Consider the following 23,293-nt stretch of genomic DNA (forward strand, 5'->3'; position numbering starts at 1 on the left):
AGACTTATATATAGTATCTCTTTACGTATGTAAGTGTTTTAATCTTACCTTTAACGTAATGTTAGGTTCCATAAGTTCTACTATTGGTATAATGATGTACGCATAACTTTTATCTTATCGATTGTACTGTAGACATATATTGTGTCTTATTATACATGTAACCTTACCTTGATAAGATTGTTAGGACCTCTTGTTATGATTCTAATGCCTGTTTGCATAACCTTATCCTTGTTTGTTTTGTGTGGTTATATATTGTGGTGCCTGACGTATGTACATGATTTAACCATGTCTGAAATATAATGTTGAGATATATATATTGTGACTTTTTACGTATATAAGTGCTTGCTAGACATATTTTAGTTGTATTTTAACCACATATGATACCATTTTAATTGGTGTTTTAACTGAAGTCTAATTTGCAAATAATTTATTTGTACATTCTTGTAGAAGACATTATGACGTCATCAGGGTTTGCAGTACATACTGATTTGGATTTGAAATTTGTGTTATTTGTTTATTAGCATTAATTCTTGTTCTACAGTAGCAGGCTGTTATTGATTAGAGATATTTATATATATATGTATTTAGGTGATTGATATATTTATAAGTACTCAATATAATAATTTGGTATTTGCAATTGTGATATTTCAATTGTATATTTCCGTATTTACAATATTGATATTATTAATTGTATATTTTCAATATTGATGTTTTCATTTATATATTTGAATATTTACATATTTACATATTTACAATATACTATTTACATATTTATAATATTTACAATATTTACATATTTACATTATTTACAATAACAATATACTATTTACATATTTACATATATACACGTAGGGAAGTGTCAATTGACAAGTAGTGTGAAAATATTTATGAAATTTGTCTCTGTCCAAGAATATCATGACTATGTCGCTATGTTAGGACATATTTAACATAACATATATACAAATATTTATCGAACATTCATACTAATAATGCTAATCATTTGACACACATATTACTTTGATACCCGTACGGTAATGTTCTAAACTCGGTCATACTGTGAGGATCAAAGTGAATAGACGTAGATCTCGTAGTAGTTTTTCCAGTTTTATGAGGGGGTGGGGTGAGACAAGGTTACTGTTTACAATAGGTCTTTGTTTACAGGAATGTCGTTTGTCCTTCAGTACACATGTACACGTACGCAGGTGGGAACAATGGAAGCCGCAGATGTGTGTATATGTAATAAATTGGGGTCAATGACATGACGACTTCCTTTATCCTTTGTTGACAAAGAGGTGGTTGGAGTGCGTACGTGACTGGATGCATGTACACAGGAGAAACTTGTTTAGAGAGCGCAGCTGTATGTTAATTTTTTATTCAGGACAGGAATGTCGTTGGAATGACTACGTGACTGGATGCACGTACGCAAGGGTTGAATGTTTTGATAGATGAAATTTTTGATAATAGGATGGAAAGGTAAAATATTTAAATCATTGTAGGTTGTGTGGGATTGCCTCTTAACAGATAGTTGAAAGAACAAAGTGTCCTTGTTGTGTAGTAGTATTAGTTATTGATATTTTTATTGATAGGTAGATAAAATATTTATATTATGTCTAGAGACCATATTGATTGAATAGAGGATGAAAATCTAATCAAGTATGTTAATTTGTATTAATTTATGTTTAAATTTGCATGAATTATAAGCAGTTTTTGGTTCTTAGGAGATAGGAGAATATAGCCTGGTAAGAGGTAGTTCTTTCTGTTTTAACTTGTTTGAGCTTTGAGGCAGGAGGTGGAGCTTGTTAACTTGTATAGAAAGACTCCAGCAAATGAAAAACCAGACTTGGAGAATGGATTTACAACTTTTTATTCCAACCCAAAACTTGTAGGAACCAATAATAAAAGGAAAGAGGAGGGACTAGGCAAGAACGAAGAACGAATGAGAATTTGATTCCCATTGCTTGAAGGAGGTCCTTTACTGCTTAAAGATCCCTTTTCAATTGGCCTGTCCCCTGTCAACCAGCTTGTTTTATGATCCTGCAACTCGAGGATAAGGAAAATCGTCCCTTCCTTACCTGAGTTTATTTTTATTGCAGGGTGCAATAAACATGTTACCTGCCTTTAGGTTTATGAGGGGTACAATAAAATCTTTACCTGACCAGAGTCTTCTTTCCTTCTTTGCAACCAAACAAGATTTCTTTAAAATATTTTTGCATAAATTAGATTAATGAATTAATTATTCATGAATACTAATTAGTTGATAATGAAATGGTTAGAAAGAATGATTTGTTCGTATTTAGCGTTTATTTAGCGCTATATTATGATATGTATCGTATAGATTAATATATATTGTACACATATACTCAGATATTGTGGGAGGAAACGGAGACAACTCTAAGAAAAGTATCTTATGCATTTATATGGTCTTTTTACTGAATGATATGGGATTTTATTGATCTTTTATTGATGTTTGTGTGTACGAAACACAGTTGAATCACAAATTACGTATGTATATAAGTACTTTTGGTAATGGAGGTATGTATACAAGTTTTACCTGATATGTGTACAGGAATATATGTGCATGCATATTATGTTTTGTACCCATGCAAGTGTTTTATAGTCACCTTTAATGTAATGTGTGGTTGCATAACTTCTTCCTTGGTGACATGCTTGGGTGAATGCAAACACCTGAAGTGTTTGTATTGTAATAATATTGGTTTGTGTTGTAGACATGTATATAGTGACTTTTTATGCATGTAACTTTTCTTCAACGTAATGTAGGGTTCTTTGGGGCATGCTAGCTGAAGGCAAACACCTGTAGTGTTTGTATTGTATTAATATTAATTTATATTGTAGACTTATATATAGTATCTCTTTACGTATGTAAGTGTTTTAATCTTACCTTTAACGTAATGTTAGGTTCCATAAGTTCTACTATTGGTATAATGATGTACGCATAGCTTTTATCTTATCGATTGTACTGTAGACATATATTGTGTCTTATTATACATGTAACCTTACCTTGATAAGATTGTTAGGACCTCTTGTTATGATTCTAATGCCTGTTTGCATAACCTTATCCTTTGTTTGTTTTGTGTGGTTATATATTGTGGTGCCTGACGTATGTACATGATTTAACCATGTCTGAAATGTAATGTTGAGATATATATATTGTGACTTTTTACGTATATAAGTGCTTGCTAGACATATTTTAGTTGTATTTTAACCACATATGATACCATTTTTAATTGGTGTTTTAACTGAAGTCTAATTTGCAAATAATTTATTTGTACATTCTTGTAGAAGACATTATGACGTCATCAGGGTTTGCAGTACATAGTGATTTATTGTATGCTGTCACATAAATAACCTTATATGAACCTTCTTTATCTTATATAGAATACCATATTTATTTATAAGATACCAATATTTTGTATAAAGGTTTGAACGTCACATAAAGTATTATTAAACCATGTAAAACTGATCGGTAATTACTTGATATGACACAGTATATGTATTCTTCCTTTATCTTATATAGAATACACGTACTTCTTAATATGATACCTATTATTGGGTGTATAAAATAAAACGGATTTGAAATTTGTGTTATTTCTTTATTAGCATTAATACTTGTTCTACAGTAGCAGGCTGTTATTGATTAGAGATATTTATATATATATGTATTTAGGTGATTGATATATTTATAAGTACTCAATATAATAATTTTGTATTTGAAATTGTGATATTTCAATTGTATATTTCCGTATTTACAATATTGATATTATTAATTGTATATTTTCAATATTGATGTTTTCATTTATATATTTGAATATTTACATATTTACATATTTACAATATACTATTTACATATTTATAATATTTACAATATTTACATATTTACATTATTTACAATAACAATATACTATTTACATATTTACATATATACACGTAGGGAAGTGTCAATTGACAAGTAGTGTGAAAATATTTATGAAATTTGTCTTTGTCCAAGAATATCATGACTATGTCGCTATGTTAGGACATATTTAACATAACATGTATGCATATATTTATCGAACATTCATACTAATAATGCTAATCATTTGACACACATATTACTTTGATACCCGTACGGTAATGTTCTAAACTCGGTCATACTGTGAGGATCAAGTCGTCGTCTTTTATTTTCAACTTTTTGATGTGTTTTAGTTTCAGGCCTGGATACAATGACAAACCCCGGCTTTCGAACAATCCTCCCTGGATTGTTTAACTGTTTACTGTCAACTTTATCGTGAATTAGATTATAAAAATGATCAAAATTAATTTCCTGGCGCGTACGGTGATTTAAAATTATACCCCTAATTTTAAATACATAATCTACATTGTCCGTACCAACCTCATTTAAACGGTACACATAATTCTTTGGCCCTATTCCTATAAATGCATTAATTTCCCACTCACTTCGCTAGTTAGTTCACCCAGGTAGGAACCCAAAGAAAGCGGAGGTATTTCATTACGTTGCTGTACAAACGTAATACTATCGGTGTCGCAGTACAACACACGGTCAGGCCCTACTGTTGTTAATAATTCATAAAGTTTTAAACGTGCCCATGAGGTGATGAAGGCTTCAAGAACAACATTTGAGAACTTCCATGGTTTGTTTTTGTTCTCAATGTTTTTATACGTTACAATGAGATGCCGCTCTCCAATAGGTAATAAAGTTGGCACCTCGTATTGTGGCGCCCATAGATAAGTCAAAAATTTTTCCGGAGTATCGACAATTACCGATTGCGATAAATCCGTTCGCTGTCCCCATTTTCCATATAGCGAATTGAGGTATATTTTAGAAATATACCTCAACCCCGGGTTCTTCCTTATATTATCATAATTTAATTTAATGCCTTCATGGGCATAATTGTCAGCAATATATTTTTGCTGGTCTTGTTCGGTTTTGCAAGAAGCAGGAAATCCCGAACATTCCTGCTTCATTTGAAGAAAGGAATTCACATAGTCTTCAAACAGACCATTTGAATTATCCTCCTCGCCGCCAACCAGGTTAAATTCCCAGATTTCAATTACTTGCAGAATTTTGTATCCCAGCTGTAAAGCTACATGGAGTTCAGGGGTACAGTATGTGGCCGTTAAGGCACGCTCGGAATCGCTATGCACGCAATTGTCAATACTTTTTTCCATACACGTACGGCACAACCCAAACAAAAGACGCCCATATGGGAGAATTGGAAAATATAAGTCTTTGGGGGTAAAGCAGTGCATTTTACTAACCCATGAATACTTTCCACCTTTGGAAAGTCTGGCCCCTTGTATATTTTTGGCTTACCTACAGGCATTGGTTTACGTGCCATCACCCAAGGGTATAACGATGTTACATCATAATATGCCACGGTTTCCTCGCTGGTACACTCGTACAAAGCATTAAAGCATTCTGTACGACCACCATGGAAACTATCTTTTGGTATTAGATGATCAATAAGATCCTTACAGTGAGTTTGAATAAACTCCTGCATGGACTTATCAGTCTTCACCCTATGATCCCATTCGCATTCCCTCATTTGAACAACATTAAGATTTAATTTTTTGGGGGAATGCTATTTTCGTGGTGGTTCTTTGATATCGGTCTTGTAAGGATATACCTTGCTTAGAGGTGGAATCCAAAGACACGTGTCGAAGTGTAGGATAGCAGGTTAAACACCCGGGAAAAAACAACCATGAAATTCGAAAACTGTATTTGTTCGAGGTTCAAACCCATCAACCTTATATCTCCCAAATCGTTTTTCCAATCCATTCCCGGAATGTTGGATTTTATTACCCCTGGTACGTTCTAAATACCGTAACCAGTACATTGCCTTAAGGCTTTGTCGGTCACGATGGTCGAACCCATAGGGTGGAATAATTGGAATAATTTCTTTAGGCAAATATAAGGTACGATAGGTCAGTATGGCCAAACTAGCAATAGTAGGCGCGACGATAAAACATTGAATGCCATTCGTTTTTTCCTCGATTAAGTTTGAAAATTTAATTACAGCCTCTGCTAAAATTTTGACATCATTTCGACAATACTCCACCATCTCATTTTGGAGATCATACTCCTCGCCACTTGCAGCACGTTCTTGGTGCCAGGCGATTAGTTGCTGTCTTTCTTCCGTGCTTCGCGAGTCAGGATCAAAATATTCAAGAGCGGGAACCGGACCTACATAATTTTGATTTTCCAAAGTGTTAAATAAATATGGGAAATCTCCCTTTTTCAAATTTCCAGATAGGCCTAAAGTTGTAGGGAGTTTTGATAATTTTACTCCCATATACAAATATGTGTCACGGAAGTAAATCTTTCGTCCTAAACGCATTTCAACAATTTTTTGCCCTGACATTATTACTTCAGGTGTATGATGATGGCTCGTTATCAAAGTTTTAGCACAGAACTGCATATCATAATTACTCCCATTATGGGAAAGTACAATGATTTTTTGAACATTAGTCGAGTTATTATTACATGATTAACAAATCCATCAATGTATTGGAAATCAAACGAACGGATACCATTTTTATCTCCGCATACAAAGCAAGGATCATCCAGCTTTCCATCCTTACACTTGTAACAGGCATGAATACAATTTACGAAATTCACGTAATGTTCTTGTTGTCCCTGTTCATTTTTAGGAAGTAACATTGTTTCTACATCAAAGATGATGTATAAAAAGGCCTCTACATGTTGCAAAGTAGCAGCCCGAACAAAACAAATGTGATCATCGTTCACATACGTATAACACGTTTTACAATAACGTTCACCGCATTTGTGTTCAGACTTACGACCTCGAATGTCAACCATATCACCACATTGGACACAAATTCTTTTTGTTTCGCATAAAGTCTTTCCGCGAACAATCACCGTTTTATGATTGGCAAAACATTCTTCTGAAGAAAACAGTCTGCGACAATCACTACATTCGCGTTTAATATCATTATTAGCATTAGAAACATCGTGATACTTTTCGCACATCCTACATTTGAAGTTACACTTATGATCTTCTGTATGATAATATCCTTCCAAACAATACTGACAATACCCATTTTTGTTCAAAGAGTTCTAATGTTTGTAATTAATTCATAGTGTCCTTCAGTATACTAAAAGAAAATTTTTTGATGCATGTATTCCAGGATAAATTACAGTGTAGTCTCGAGTCGATCGGTTCTTTTCGTAAATAACAATTTGGTAATGAGGCATTAGCTTATTTTGGAACTTTTTCGCATCATCAATAGTACATCCATCACGGATTTCAATGTCAACTTTAGCATTGACACACAAATCCTTTGCCTGATTTAACAATCGTTTAGGATGATTTTTTAACTTGTAAACTTGGATATGACGATGATCAGCCCTAGCCATCCCAAGCACAATGCTCTTGGGAAGACAATACACATCCTTTTCCATTGGGATAGTACACTGTTCCAGGTGTGTTACAAGACTGCTATATTTTGCTGAACCCATAGATCGACCCCTACCTTTACGTGAATCAACCATATGAATTTTGAAAGTTACTTTGTCCACAAATAAATAATTTTCATTACTATTTAAAACATTTTCAATACTCTGAAACAAAACCTCGTGACTTAATTCTGACTTTTGACGCCATGATATGTATTCTGGCTTTTTGATCGTGGAAGCAGAACTTTCTATTGTCATGCCAACGTACATGTGTTTGTCGACCTCGTTTAACGTGTGTTCCTTTACAAATTCAAATAATGAATGAATGTATTTTTCTGGATCATAAATCCCATTAGTGCGCATACGTTCAATGGTAACTTCCTTTCCTGTTAGTCCAAAATAAGTATAATGTTTGGTTGTACTATTAACAATACAAAAATATTCATCCGTTCCAGCACCATACATTACAGGTTCCGGTGCAGAATTATTGCTACGCTCAGGAAGAATACCGAGGAACTCATTGGACTCATCTGCAATTAAACCGGATGTTTTCCCTGAAGACACAAGTTCCATAAACTTTTCACGAGCTAAATTCCTCGTATTATCTTCGCGAAAGAAGCCTACATGATATAAATCAATAATATCTTTTGCAGACTTACATTTCTCCAAAACAACATGAGGATTACAGCCAAAATGCATGAACAATGCTTGCAATAGCTTGGAATAAGCTTTATTTCTTACCCTTGCACCCATAGCATGGCATTGCGTCAACACTTCCTATGTAAATAAAACGTCGTTTGTATTTTCATATCCACGCGCTTCTTGTGCTGCCAGCATGGTACAAATCACATTACGGCCATCCATTGTATCACTGTTTAAGTAAAATACTCACGTTTTAGTTTTCAATTACTATTTGTTAGAACACTATAATTCCTTCTTATTTATCAAAGGTGCACTTAAAAGTTTTTTGAAATTACAATGTCAATAAAGGTTTAACTCCTCTTGAAAATGATAATGTCCCGCAACTTTTACAGTATAACGACGATTCAGCTGAAAGTTTATCGACAATTGCATTAATACTTTCCGATAACTATACTGATAAAATTCCCGTAACTTTTTCAATTTAGCGTAGATGTTATTCTAAGATTATTGGTAAATCCTTAACTACTTTCCAGTAATTGTAATTTATAATCTAGTGTATAAATATTCTTCAAGTTAATTGTTTCAAGTTACGTAAAACCAGGGAACGTCTTCAGCATACAACTTCTTCTTTTATACTAATTTGTGATGCCGCTGTTATATACATGCAGACTATTTGATATATTCCACTACGTGTTTTTCTCGAAAATCACAAACTCTTGTACCTTTTTCAGTATAGAGATGATGCAGTTAAAAGTTTATTGACAAATCTTCCGATAACTGAAAATGTCAATGTCCCGTAATTTTTATCTAGCTGTTGTGTGTTTACAATTGCAACTCGTAGTGTTGAATCAGAAAACGTCTTCACTGCAGCAGTACTTCTAAAGTGAAGCAGCGCCGATTTCGCACGCCTTATATGGATGCAAAACGTACTCTCGTCCCCAGACGCATTCAGTTTGTAATCTCGCACCCAGGTGCATTTAGTTTGTAATCTCGTACCCAGGCTCATTTATTTTATAGTTTCGTACACAGATACTTTGAAATGTACGTGATTTTTTCTAAATTAGTATTAGTAATATTACGGACAGTGTTAATTATATTACATTATAACAAACACAAAATAATTGAATGATCATTACATAACTTATAAATATCTTGCAACACTTTCACAATTTTAATCGGCACGCTTCATATTGAAACTCTAAACAATTTTTGAATGTGATCTTATAAATGGTATTTTGACGGAACGCTTCATATCTTTTCCGTAACGTTTTCTAATAGAAACTAGTTGTTAATTATTTATTGATGCGCACCTTTTTATCTTCTCATAAAGAGAAAATTGTTTCGAAAATATTACCATGTGTGATCCTACTAAAGAGTTGGTTGTTAAAAATAGTTCTGATCTGTTATCTTATTTCATTATATGAAACTTAATATTACGAATGTAAGTTTATAAAACTAAAAAATACGAAAACGTAAAATATAAAAAATACAAGTTAAGAAACAATAACGTAAAACTCAAAATGAAAATGCAGAAAGAAAAAAATTTAAAACACAATGTTGCAAAATAAAATACAAAAGTAAAAGGTAAAAGCACAACTTAAAAAGTGCAAAACTAAAAATGAAAATACAAAAAGGAAAAAATTAAAACAGTGTTGCAACTGAAATACATAAAGTAAATATGTAAAAGTACAAGTTAAGAAATAATAATGTAAAACGAAAAATGAAATTGCAGAAAGTAAAAATTTTAAAAAACATTGTTGCAAACTAAAATACAGAAAGTAAAACATAAAAAGTGCAAATTAAGAAACAAATTGGAAAAACTGAAAATGTAATTGCAGAAAGTAAAAATTTAAAACACAATGTTGCAAACTAAAATACAAAAAGTAAAATGTAAAAGTACAAGTTAAACAAAAACGATCTGAAACTGAAAATAAAAATGGTGAAAAAATTAAAACAGTGTTGCAACTGAAAGACAAAAGTAAAATGTAAGAGCACAAGTTAAGATACAAATTCTAACACTGAAAATGCAAAATGATGAAAGAAAAAATTAAAACATACTTGCAAACTAAAATACAAAAGTAAAATATAAGAGCATAAGTTAAGAAACAATAATGTAATACTGAAAATGAAAATGCAGAAAGTAAAAGTTTAAAAACATTGTTGCAAACTAATATACAAAAATGTAAAAGTACATGTTAATAAACAAATTGTAAAACTGAAAATAAAAATGCAAAAAGTAAAAGTTTAAAAACATTGTTGCAAACTAAAATACAAAAATGTAAAAGTACAAGTTAAGAAACAAATTGTAAAACTGAAAATAAAAATGCAAAAAGTAAAAAGTTTAAAAACAGTGTTGCAACTGAAATACAAAAATGTAAAAGTACAAGTTAAGAAACAATAATGTAAAACTGAAAATGAAAATGGTGAAAGAAAAAATTAAAACAGTTGCAAACTAAAACACAAAAGTATACATGTGAAAGTACAAGTTAAGAAACAATAATGTGAAACGAAAAAAAATGATATTGCAGCAAGTAAAAATTTTAAACACATTGTTGCAAATTAAAATACAAAAGTAAATTTAAAAATACCAGTTAACAAACAAACATGTAAACTAAAAATTAAAAAAATGCGTAAGTAAAATTTTGAAAACACAATGTTGCAAACTAAAACACAAAAAGAAATTTTAAAAGTACAAGTAAGAAACAATCATGCACTCTAAAAATTAAAACACAAGTAAAATTTTTAAAATTAATGTTGGGTTTTAAATACAAAAAGTAGAATTTAAAAGTACAAGTTAAACAAAAATACAGAACTGAAAATGAAAATGAACAGAATCAAACTACAAGATAAACAAAATATGCAAACTAAAAAAATAAGGTGCAAAAGTAAAATTCTAAGCACAGTGTTGCAAAGAAAAATATAGAAACTAAAAATAATAAAATGCAAATGCAGATTATACCTCAAACACAACACGTAGTAGCATAGACCGCATTTACAAACGTAGTGGGCTTTCCCAAAATTTTACAGGTGCTGGCAACGTGATTGGGAAAGCTATGCAGTCTATGCTGGATGATCCTTGCTTTGTATGCGGAGATAAAAATGGTATCCGTTCGTTTGATTTCCAATACATTGATGGATTTGTTAATCATGTAATAATAACTCGACTAATGTTCAAAAAATCATTGTACTTTCCCATAATGGGAGTAATTATGATATGCAGTTCTGTGCTAAAACTTTGATAACGAGCCATCATCATACACCTGAAGTAATAATGTCAGGGCAAAAAATTGTTGAAATGCGTTTAGGACAAAAGATTTACTTCCGTGACACATATTTGCATATGGGAGTAAAATTATCAAAACTCCCTACAACTTTAGGCCTATCTGGAAATTTGAAAAAGGGAGATTTCCCATATTTATTTAACACTTTGGAAAATCAAAATTATGTAGGTCCGGTTCCCGCTCTTGAATATTTTGATCCTGACTCGCGAAGCACGGAAGAAAGACAGCAACTAATCGCCTGGCACCAAGAACGTGCTGCAAGTGGCGAGGAGTATGATCTCCAAAATGAGATGGTGGAGTATTGTCGAAATGATGTCAAAATTTTAGCAGAGGCTGTAATTAAATTTTTAAACTTAATTGAGGAAAAAACGAATGGCATTCAATGTTTTATCGTCGCGCCTACTATTGCTAGTTTGGCCATACTGACCTATCGTACCTTATATTTGCCTAAAGAAATTATTCCAATTATTCCACCCTATGGGTTCGACCATCGTGACCGACAAACCCTTAGGGCAATGTACCGGTTACGGTATTTAGAACGTACCAGGGGTAATAAAATCCAACATTCCGGGAATGGATTGGAAAAACGATTTGGGAGATATAAGGTTGATGGGTTTGAACCTCGAACAAATACAGTTTTCGAATTTCATGGTTGTTTTTTCCCGGGTGTTTAACCTGCTGTCTTACACTTCGACACGTGTCTTTGGATTCCACCTCTAAGCAAGGTATATCCTTACAAGACCGATATGAAAGAACCACCACGAAAATAGCATTCCCCCAAAAAATTAAATCTTAATGTTGTTCAAATGAGGGAATGCGAATGGGATCATTGGGTGAAGACTGATAAGTCCATGCAGGAGTTTATTCAAACTCACTGTAAGGATCTTATTGATCATCTAATACCAAAAGATAGTTTCCATGGTGGTCGTACAGAATGCTTTAATGCTTTGTACGAGTGTACCAGCGAGGAAACCGTGGCATATTATGATGTAACATCGTTATACCCTTGGGTGATGGCACGTAAACCAATGCCTGTAGGTAAGCCAAAAATATACAAGGGGCCAGACTTTCCAAAGGTGGAAAGTATTCATGGGTTAGTAAAATGCACTGTTTTACCCCCAAAGGACTTATATTTTCCAATTCTCCCATATGGGCGTCTTTTGTTTGGGTTGTGCCGTACGTGTATGGAAAAAAGTATTGGCAATTGCGTCCATAGCGATTCCGAGCGTGCCTTAACGGCCACATACTGTACCCCTAATACGTGTGTCAAATGATTAGCATTATTAGTATGAATGTTCCATAAATATTTGTATATATGTTATGTTAAATATGTCCTAACACAGTGACATAGTCATGATATTCTTGGACAGAGACAAATTTCACAAATATTTTCACACTACTTGTCAATTGACACTTCCCTACGTGTATATATGTAAATATGTAAATAGTATATTGTTATTGTATTTAATGTAAATATGTAAATATTATAAATATGTAAATAGCATATTGTAAATAATGTAAATATTGTAAATATTATAAATATGTAAATAGTATATTGTAAATATGTAAATATGTAAATATTCAAATATATAAATGAAAACATCAATATTGAAAATATACAATTAATAATATCAATATTGTAAATACGGAAATATACAATTGAAATATCACAATTGCAAATACAAAAATTATTATATTGAATACTTATAAATATATCAATCACCTAAATACATATATATATATAAATATCTCTAATCAATAACAGCCTGCTACTCTAGAACAAGAATTAATGCTAATAAACAAATTACACAAATTTCAAATCCATGTTTTATTTTATACACCCAATAATAGGCATCATATTAAGAAGTAAGTGTATTCTATATAAGATAAAGGAAGAATACATATACTGTGTCATATCAAGTAATTACCGATCAGTTTTACATGGTTTAATAATACTTTATGTGACGTTCAAACCTTTATACAAAATATTGGTATCTTATAAATAAATATGGTATTCTATATGAGATAAAGAAGGTTCATATAAGGTTATTTATGTGACAGCATATAATAAATCAGTATGTACTGCAAACCCTGATGACGTCATAATGTCTTCTACAAGAATGTACAAATAAATTATTTGCAAATTAGACTTCAGTTAAATCACCAATTAAAAATGGTATCATATGTGGTTAAAATACAACTAAAATATGTCTAGCAAGCACTTATATACGAAAAAAGTCACAATATATATCTCAACATTACATTTCAGACATGGTTAAATTATGTACATACGTCAGGCACCACAATATATAACCACACAAAACAAACAAAGGATAAGGTTATGCAAACAGGCATTAGAATCATAACAAGAGGTCCTAACAATCGTATCAAGGTAAGGTTACATGTATAATAAGACACAATATATGTCTACAGTACAATCGATAAGATAAAAGCTATGCTTACATCATTATACCAATAGTAGAACTTATGGAACCTAACATTACGTTAAAGGTAAGATTAAAACACTTACATACGCAAAGAGATACTATATATAAGTCTACAATATAAATTAATATTAATACAATACAAACACTACAGGTGTTTGCCTTCAGCTAGCATGCCCCAAAGAACCCTACATTACGTTGAAGAAAAGTTACATGCATAAAAAGTCACTATAACATGTCTACAACACAAACCAATATTAATACAATACGAACACTTCAGGTGTTTGCATTCACCCAAGCATGTCACCAAGGAAGAAGTTATGCAACCACACATTACATTAAAGGTGACTATAAAACACTTGCATGGGTACAAAACATAATATGCATGCACATATATTCCTGTACACATATCAGGTAAAACTTGTATACATACCTCCATTACCAAAAGTACTTATATACATACGTAATTTGTGATTCAACTGTGTTTCGTACACCCAAACATCAATAAAAGATCAATAAAATCCCATATCATTCAGTAAAAGACCATATAAATGCATAAGATACTTTTCTTAGAGTTGTCTCTGTTTCCTCCCACAATATCTGAGTATATGTGTACAATATATATTAATCTATACGATACATATAATATAGCGCTAAATAAACGCTAAATACGAAAAAATCACTCTTTCTAATCCTTTCATTACCAACTAATTAATATTCATGAATAATTAATTCATTAATCTAATTTATGCAAAAATATTTTAAAGAAATCTTGTTTGGTTACAAAGAAGGAAAGAAGGCTCTGGTCAGGTAAAGATTTTATTGTACCCCTCATAAACCTAAATGCAGGTAACATGTTTATTGCACCCTGCAATAAAAATAAACTCAGGTAAGGAAGGGACGATCTTCCTTATCCTCGAGTGGCAGGATCATAAAACAAGCTGGTTGACAGGGGACAGGCCAATTGAAAAGGGATCTTTAAGCAGTAAAGGACCTCCTTCAAGCAATGGGAATCAAATTCTCATTCGTTCTTCGTTCTTGCCTAGTCCCTCCTCTTTCCTTTTATTATTGGTTCCTACAAGTTTTGGGTTGGAATAAAAAGTTGTAAATCCATTCTCCAAGTCTGGTTTTTCATTTGCTGGAGTCTTTCTATACAAGTTAACAAGCTCCACCTCCTGCCTCAAAAGCTCAAACAAGTTAAAACAGAAAGAACTACCTCTTACCAGGCTATATTCTCCTATCTCCTAAGAACCAAAAACTGCTTATAATTCATGCAAATTTAAACATAAATTAATACAAATTAACATACTTGATTAGATTTTCATCCTCTATTCAATCAATATGGTCTCTAGACATAATATAAATATTTTATCTACCTATCAATAAAAATATCAATAACCAATACTACTACACAACAAGGACACTTTGTTCTTTCAACTATCTGTTAGGAGGCAATCCCACACAACCTACAATGATTTAAATATTTTACCTTTCCATCCTATTATCAAAAATTTCATCTATCAAAACATTCAACCCTTGCGTACGTGCATCCAGTCACGTAGTCATTCCAACGACATTCCTGTCCTGAATAAAAAATTAACATACAGCTGCGCTCTCTAAACAAGTTTCTCCTGTGTACATGCATCCAGTCACGTACGCACTCCAACCACCTCTTTGTCAACAAAGGATAAAGGAAGTCGTCATGTCATTGACCCTAATTTATTACATATACACACATCTGCGGCTTGCATTGTTCCCACCTGCGTACGTGTACATGTGTACTCAAGGACAAACGACATTCCTGTAAACAAAGACCTATTGTAAACAGTAACCTTGTCTCACCCCACCCCCTCATAAAACTGGAAAAACTACTACGAGATCTACGTCTATTCACTACTCCTTGAACAAAGGAATTCCTAGCATTCTTTCATGCACCTGTGTCTCCTTCCTCCCACCCTTTCCAGGTAGTTTCTTCAAGTTCATTCACCTGCTCTACACCGCTTGAGGGAAGGACAAAAAAGGAAGGAACTAGTTTCTTTAGAAGCTTAGGAAGTTAACTTTGTATTCTCAACCATTTGTGTGTTTCCATCAAGGGTTACCAACTTAGATATCAAAGTATATTATCAAAAATATTTTACAATATATTTTTGTTGGATGGCAACACTGAAAATCACTATAAAAATGGCAAATATATGATAAAAATCACCAAAAACACTATAAAATTATCATAAAATCACCATAAATTGTATAAAATCACCATAATTTGTACCATAAAATAGGATAAAATTAGTAAAATTTTAATAAAATAGTACAAAAACAGATAATTTTATTTTAGGGTTGGCAACACGTTTAGGACATATTTGCAGTCTATGCTACTTCGCAGTACCTAGAAATTCCGTAGGAAAGTTTTATGGTTTGTTGGTCCATGATATAATTTTAAAAAATATTTCAAAGCAATAATTTTACTGTTGTGCGGTTACATTATGTTCTTTTGAAAACTCGTTGTTCTGCTATTTTACAATGAACACAACTTCCAAACATGTCTGGTTATTAAGTGATTTATCAACCAACTCTCGAATTTATACCGTAGGGTTTGTATTCTTATTACGAGTACATGTGCACACAGATTATCGCACTTAATATATTATGTAATATGTAGTTTTTAATTGCCGTAATATTAAATCAAATGATATATTCTTTGCGATTTTGTATGTTTGTAAGCTGATAATAGTAGCACATTCGCCCTGAAATCCACGTGTTCTCAGTTATTCTGGAGACGAATGACAAACAGAAAGAAGCCAGCCAGCCAGACAACAACTGCAACAAGAAAAGGGATTGCTGTTGTCAAAGATCAAACATTCTGTGTAATACACTACGCATAAAACGAAACTGATATGAGGACGACAAATTTCATCGAGAAAAGCTTCCATAAATATTTGCAGGTCAAAGAACTGTGGCTAAACAGTGACACTGCAAAACTGCAGCGGTTAACATCAATTTGCATCCAAATTCCTACAGAATACGACACAAACAAACACGGTCTATCGCTGGGGCTACCAAAGTTTCACAAATTTACCATGATTGCTAAGTCAGTCTGTTGAATCATGTGTGGCGGAAAATTGTACACTCTTAGTAGATAATTAGTTAACAAAGGTTTTGTTACATAAAAGGAAATACCTGTTCTTTAAGGAACTTTTTGCGCTGAATTCGAATATGCACTCGGTTTTTCTCCATCACGTACGATTTTCCCGTAACAGAGGGATTTTCGGGGAAATCCCTCAAAAATTTCCCTTTTCCTTTATTTTACACCCCAAGATCTTGTCCCCTTGCATATACTAACATAGAAATTATACCTAAGTATACTTTGATTCATATTTAACAAACCCTCCAAGTTTCGTAATAATCGCTTTATTCTTTCTAGAGAAATAAATATGTTTGTATGTATACTGTGTGTACTGTTTATTGCACCTTATAGTAATGCTTTCAGATCTCTTAAGTTGAGGTAAAACGTTTTGTTTTATTACCACAAACACATATATAAAATATAATACAATATAATTTACAAATGTGACAATTTACAATAAACAATAATACAAATGTACCAAAAGGTCATGAAAAGACAATCAAAACTATCACAATATATGAAACTTCCATTGGGTTACAAAAACGTACACTACTTCCTTCTTTTGTAAGAAATGTTGCATTCTCTAACAAGACCCCAACAATAGTTCCCCATCATTGAAGGATGCCATCGTCCCTGGTACCTTTTCTCCATTGCCATTATATCTTGGTGGAATCTTTCCCCCTGTTCGTCGCTGAGAGCACCTCGGTTAGCAGGAAAGAAGCTGAGGTGGGAGTGCAAAAAGTGGATTTTTAAAGACATCCTACAACCCAACTCTTTGTATTTCTGTATCATGTCCTGTACGATTTCTGTGTAACTCTCAGCTTTGTTATTGCCCAGAAAGTTGCGCACAACACACTTAAATGCTGTCCAGGCATCTAGCTCAGCACTGTTTAACTTGCTGTCAAAGCTATCATCAAGCATTAATTTCCTAATTTGGGGACCAATAAACACTCCCGCTGAAATCTTAGCATCACTCAGGTTAGGGAACTTATCTCGCAAATACTTGAAACCTTCACCAGATGTGTCCATGGCTTTGACAAAGTTTTTCATAAGTCCTAACTTGATATGAAGTGGCGGTAGTAATATCTTATTAGGATCTACCAAAGGAGCGTATTTGACGTTGCATTCTCCAGGTACGTAATTCACTCTAGGTTCCCATTCCTTCACTTCATAATGTTTGTCATCAGCTCGGCTATCCCATAAACATAAAAAAACATTGGTACTTCTTGTAACCGCACTGCAGTCCTAATAAAATACCAACTACCTTGAGATCACAACATATTTGCCAACAATGGTCCTTGTAATTTATAAGATTTAACAAAGTTGACATGGTGTCATAGGATTCCTTAATCTTCACTGAGTGCGCAAGTGGTATAGAAGGTTTTTTATTTCCATTATGTAAAAGGACAGCTTTAAGGCTGACCTTTGACGCGTCGATAAATAACCTCCATTCTTCTGGAACGTAAGGAATTCCTAGCTCCGCCATCAACCCATTTATATCCGTACATACGCACACATTATCTTGCATTGAGAAATAGCTTGAAAATTGAACATGCCTTTTCCTGTACACTGATATGTTCGTTTCTGCATCCAATAAGTTCCACTGCTGGAGCCTTGATCCCAGAAGTTCCGCCTCTTGTTTTGTCAGGTGCAAATCACGGACTAGGTCATTAAGTTCACATTGCCGGATGAAATGTGGCTCGCGGGTGAAATGTGGTTGGTGGGTTCTCTCCACACCATTGGTACAGCAAATTTCATGAGCCTCCGTTTTCCTTTGGCCCATGCAAGTAAAGTGACGTAGCACGAACCACAAATTATATTGGGTGCCCAAGTTTGGTCCTGATCTCCCACACGACATCCGAAATATATATAATATGCCAGTTTCACCGATGGCGTAATGGATCTACACTGTCCTTTAACTACAAACTGGCCACACACATAACAAAAACTATTTGGTGAGTTAACACACGAAAGCCGTCCTCTTTTACCCCAACTCAGGAGATCTGAAAGCATTAGTATCAGGTGCAATAAACAGTGCACACAGTATACATACAAATATATTTATTTCTCTAGAAAGAACAAAGCGATTTTTACGAAACTTTTAGGGTTTATTAAATATAAACCAAGGTATACTTAGGTATAATTTCTATGTTACTATATGTAAGGGGACAGGAGCTAGTGGAATAAAATATCTGAAAAAGGGAAATTTTTGAGGGAATTTCCCGAAAATCCCTCTGTTACGAAAAAACTGTACGTGATGGAGAGAAACCGAGTGCATATTCGAATTCAGCGCAAAAAGTTCCTTTAAGATCAGGTGATTTTTCTCATGTAACAAACAAAAAGTTTAAATTTGTTAACTAGTGCCATATTTGGAACGTACTGCTATACACCAGTATGTGCAGACATCCTGTTTAACGGGATGCAGTGCTTATTTTGCCAGAAATAGAGCTAAAATGGGGACCACGAAAAAAGGGAAAGGATGTTTCATGGAAAATTTTAGGGACATGTCTCTAGAATAGCTGAAACTAGCATTAAAGGAACACCTATTCGATAAGAAGATGAATCACTACTGTTACAGATTCAAGAAGTGGATCTCGTAGCAGCCGAAATGAGGTAACACAACTTGTACCAGATCGTCGAGCTGAAATTGTTCATGGAAGAAACATACCTAAAGATAAATTCGTTGAAGGCACACTCTGTGCAGGTATGTCAGTAAGTGTTTTGGTTACTGAAGCAGCTTTATTGTTACTGTGAGCTTTTATTAATCACCATCAACAAGCGTCAGATCTCTCGTGGCTGCCCACGGCGCAAATGCTACATTCCAAGAGTTTAGACTTACCCCATCTCCTTTTTTAGTTTGTATCTATCCTCTTAGCTGCAAGCAATACAGGCCCAAATCTTCTGACACTCGTGTCGCCAAATTTTTAACGCAAGGTGTTTGTTCAGCTGATTCAGGTGTACCATGGTTGATGTCAAAACAGATGCTCCTAGGTATAACAGTCAGATATCTCACGAGTAGTACATAATTAATAACTCTGCTCAACCGTACGGGCCACTCAGCTTCATATTCAGAAATATTTGAATTAGAAACATTAATCTGTGATTTTATTGTCGAAAGCGGTGATGATCTCCAGACTTCAGTCTTAAAAGATTCATCTATGTTCTCCCCCTTTTGATGAGATAATTTTCGAGGATTTGCGTATCACTTCCAATTAAAAGGGTAAATATAAACTACATGAGAGATGAGGTAAATCTGAGCTCTTGGGATGTAGCATTCCCACCGTGGGCGGCCACGAAGGAACTCACAGCTGTTGAAGTCTTTGTGGAACTGTTGGTGGTGATTAAGAACAGCTCCAGTAGCAGTAAATCTGTTTCAATAACCAAAGCAATTACTGACATACCTGCAGAGAGTGCATCTTCAATGAATTTATCTTTAGGTATGTTTCTTCCATGAACAATGTCAGCTCGACGATCTGGTACAAGTTGTGGTACCTCAATTGGTTGCTATGAAATCCACTTCTTGAATCTGTAACAGTAGTGATTCATCTTCTTGTCGAATAGGTGTTCCTTTAATGCTATGTTCCAACGGCACCGACTTTCCAAAATTTATGTGGGTGCATATCAATGGTGGAACGTGTTAGCCTATATGTTTCCAGGGAAGCCTCGATATTTGATTGATTTATTTTTAGTTAAAATCTGTTATGAACATTGCACAAAGGGCAGTGCTGTGATAAAGTGAAATATACCAGTACTATAAGGATAAGTTGGGGCTGCCCTAACTCAGTCGGTAACATGGCTAACTTAAACGCAAGAGAAGCGGGTTCAAACTCGAGTCTAAACTAAAATTCTTGTGGGTGCATGAGCTTCGGAGCACCCACGTAGTCGGCGCGCCTGCTAGGTTCAGCTATTCTAGTGACACATTTCACTAGAGTTTCCCATGAAACATCCTTTCCCTTTTTTCGTGATCCCCATTTTAGCTCTATTTCTGGCAAAATACGCACTGCACCCCATTAAACAGGATGTCTGCACATACTGGCGTATAGCAGTACGTTCCAAATATGATGAATTATCTACTAAGATTGTACAATTTTCCGTCACACATGATTCAACAGACTGACTTAGCAATCATGGTAAATTTGTGAAACTTTGGTAGCCCCAGCGATAGACCGTGATTGTTTGTGTCGTATTCTGTAGGAATTTGGATGCAAATTGATGTTAACCGCTGCAGTTTTGCAGTGTCACTGTTTAGCCACAGTTCTTTGACCTGAAAGTATTTATGGAAGCTTTTCTCGATGAAATTTGTCGTCCTCATGTCAGTTTCGTTTTATGCGTAGTGTATTACACAGAATGTTTGATTTTTCACAACAGCAATCCCTTTTCTTGTTGTAATTGTTGTCTGGCTGGTTGGCTTCTTTCTGTTTGTCATTCGTCTCCAGAATAACTGAGAACACGTAGATTTCAGGGCGAATGTGCTACTATTATCAACTTACAAACAGACAAAATCGCAAAGAATATATCATTTTTTAATATTACGGCAATTAAAAACTACATATTACATAATATTAAGACATTCTTCATTTTGAGATTAAAAAAACTAAAAGTATATAGTAAAAGATCACCTCCAAGTATCAAAGACAATATAGGAGAGTGAAATCATTTTAAAATAGAAGTGACAACATGTTTTGTTTGTAACGCGGATGGTTTTAGAAAAGTGAAAACGAAAATCATTTCACAAACAATCCTAGTTTCAACTTTCAGTTACGCAAAAAGTAGAAATGAAAGTGCAAGGAAACTACTGTATAAACCTTAGACAATTTAGTTAAATCGTTCAAAGATCTATCAACCACACGCCTCCTAGTGACTACTCGCGCTTACTCGAGACGGAGATCAGTGACTTCGGAAAGTGCCGTGCAGATTCTGGTTACAATGGACACCATAATATTGTAAGCACGCTCACAAGAACTCTGTTGGTAACCTTAGTGAAATTCACGCAAGAGAGTCTTAACATAAGAACAGGAATATGTAACCCCGTGTAAATCAAAATATTATTTATTATCTTCTCCATATCCTCATTTATTTTAAATATTATTAATTTTTCTCTTACTGTTTTAGGTGACGGTCATATATTATGTATGCATATGCAATAAACCCACGTTTTGTATTATTCTTTTAAGAATCTATTTGTTTCCTTTCAAGCACTATGCTACCTGTCCTATGACAATCAATCTCAATCAATCACTTTTTTAAAAATTATTTCTTAATATATTAAGTGCGATTATCTGTGTGCACATGTACTCGCAATAAGAAACCCTACGGAATAACTTCGAGAGTTGGTTGATAAATCAGAACAACAAGTAGTATCAAAATAACATAATGTAACCGCACAACAGTAAAATTGCTTTGAAATATTTTCTATTATTATCATGGACTAACAAACCATAAAACCTTCCTGGGGGATTTCTCGATACTGAGAATCTGCCATAACATAACGAAAGAGGAATTCAGCTAGAATAATTTGTATCACTTGTTTTCTGTAGAAAAATAAAACGAAACGTTGACACAAAGTCATACTCGTACTTCCATGAAAATTAATTTGACACAAAGTCATACTCGTACCTCCATGGAAATCAATTATGAACCCTGTGGAGACTATAAAATACATATTTCCTCTGCTGCTATTTGATGAATCAAGATGAAATTTTCAGTTTAAATTGAACATAAAATAGAACACATAAATACATTTTATTATTCACCTAGTTTGCAGCGTTGCCACATAATAACTAAAAGAATTGCGAGAAGGGACGTTTTTAGGAACATTTTCTTAAATAGCCCTCAATTAGTTTTCCTTTGTAAACTGAAATGTCCCATTCATTACGTAAACGGAAAGCCTACACTCTTACAAATCGATCGAAGTATAACTTGTTCCAGTGTTGCACTAACAGTTTGATCTACGGTCATTTAAAGAGATCCCATGGATGACTGTAAATATACACGAGTGCTAAAGAGTTAAGGGCCCCAGGATCCAGGTGTTGCAGTTATATGTTGAGCAACAACTTTAAAAAAAAAAAAAAAATTTCAAGGACCCTAAGGAACATTTCTAACATAGTGGGTAAAGTTCCCCAAGGAGGGGGGGGGAGTTATCTCTTCCTTGGCCCTTAGTCTATAATGATGTAAATTGTCATCGGAATTGTAGGTGAAACATGAATAAGTAGAACAGGCAACTGAAGGCGGAATCGTTTCCAAAAAGTCACTTGTTGATATCTGTCTGATACTTGTTGACAGTACACAGTCGGATATAGTCGTTCTATAGGACTTCCGATACTTACCCAGAACATAGTTTTATAATCCAAATTAAAAAGTAAAACTT

The sequence above is a fragment of the Thermobia domestica genome, chromosome 10 (assembly GCF_964235325.1).
Source record: "Thermobia domestica chromosome 10, izTheDome1.hap1.1, whole genome shotgun sequence".
NCBI lineage: Eukaryota > Metazoa > Arthropoda > Insecta > Zygentoma > Lepismatidae > Thermobia > Thermobia domestica.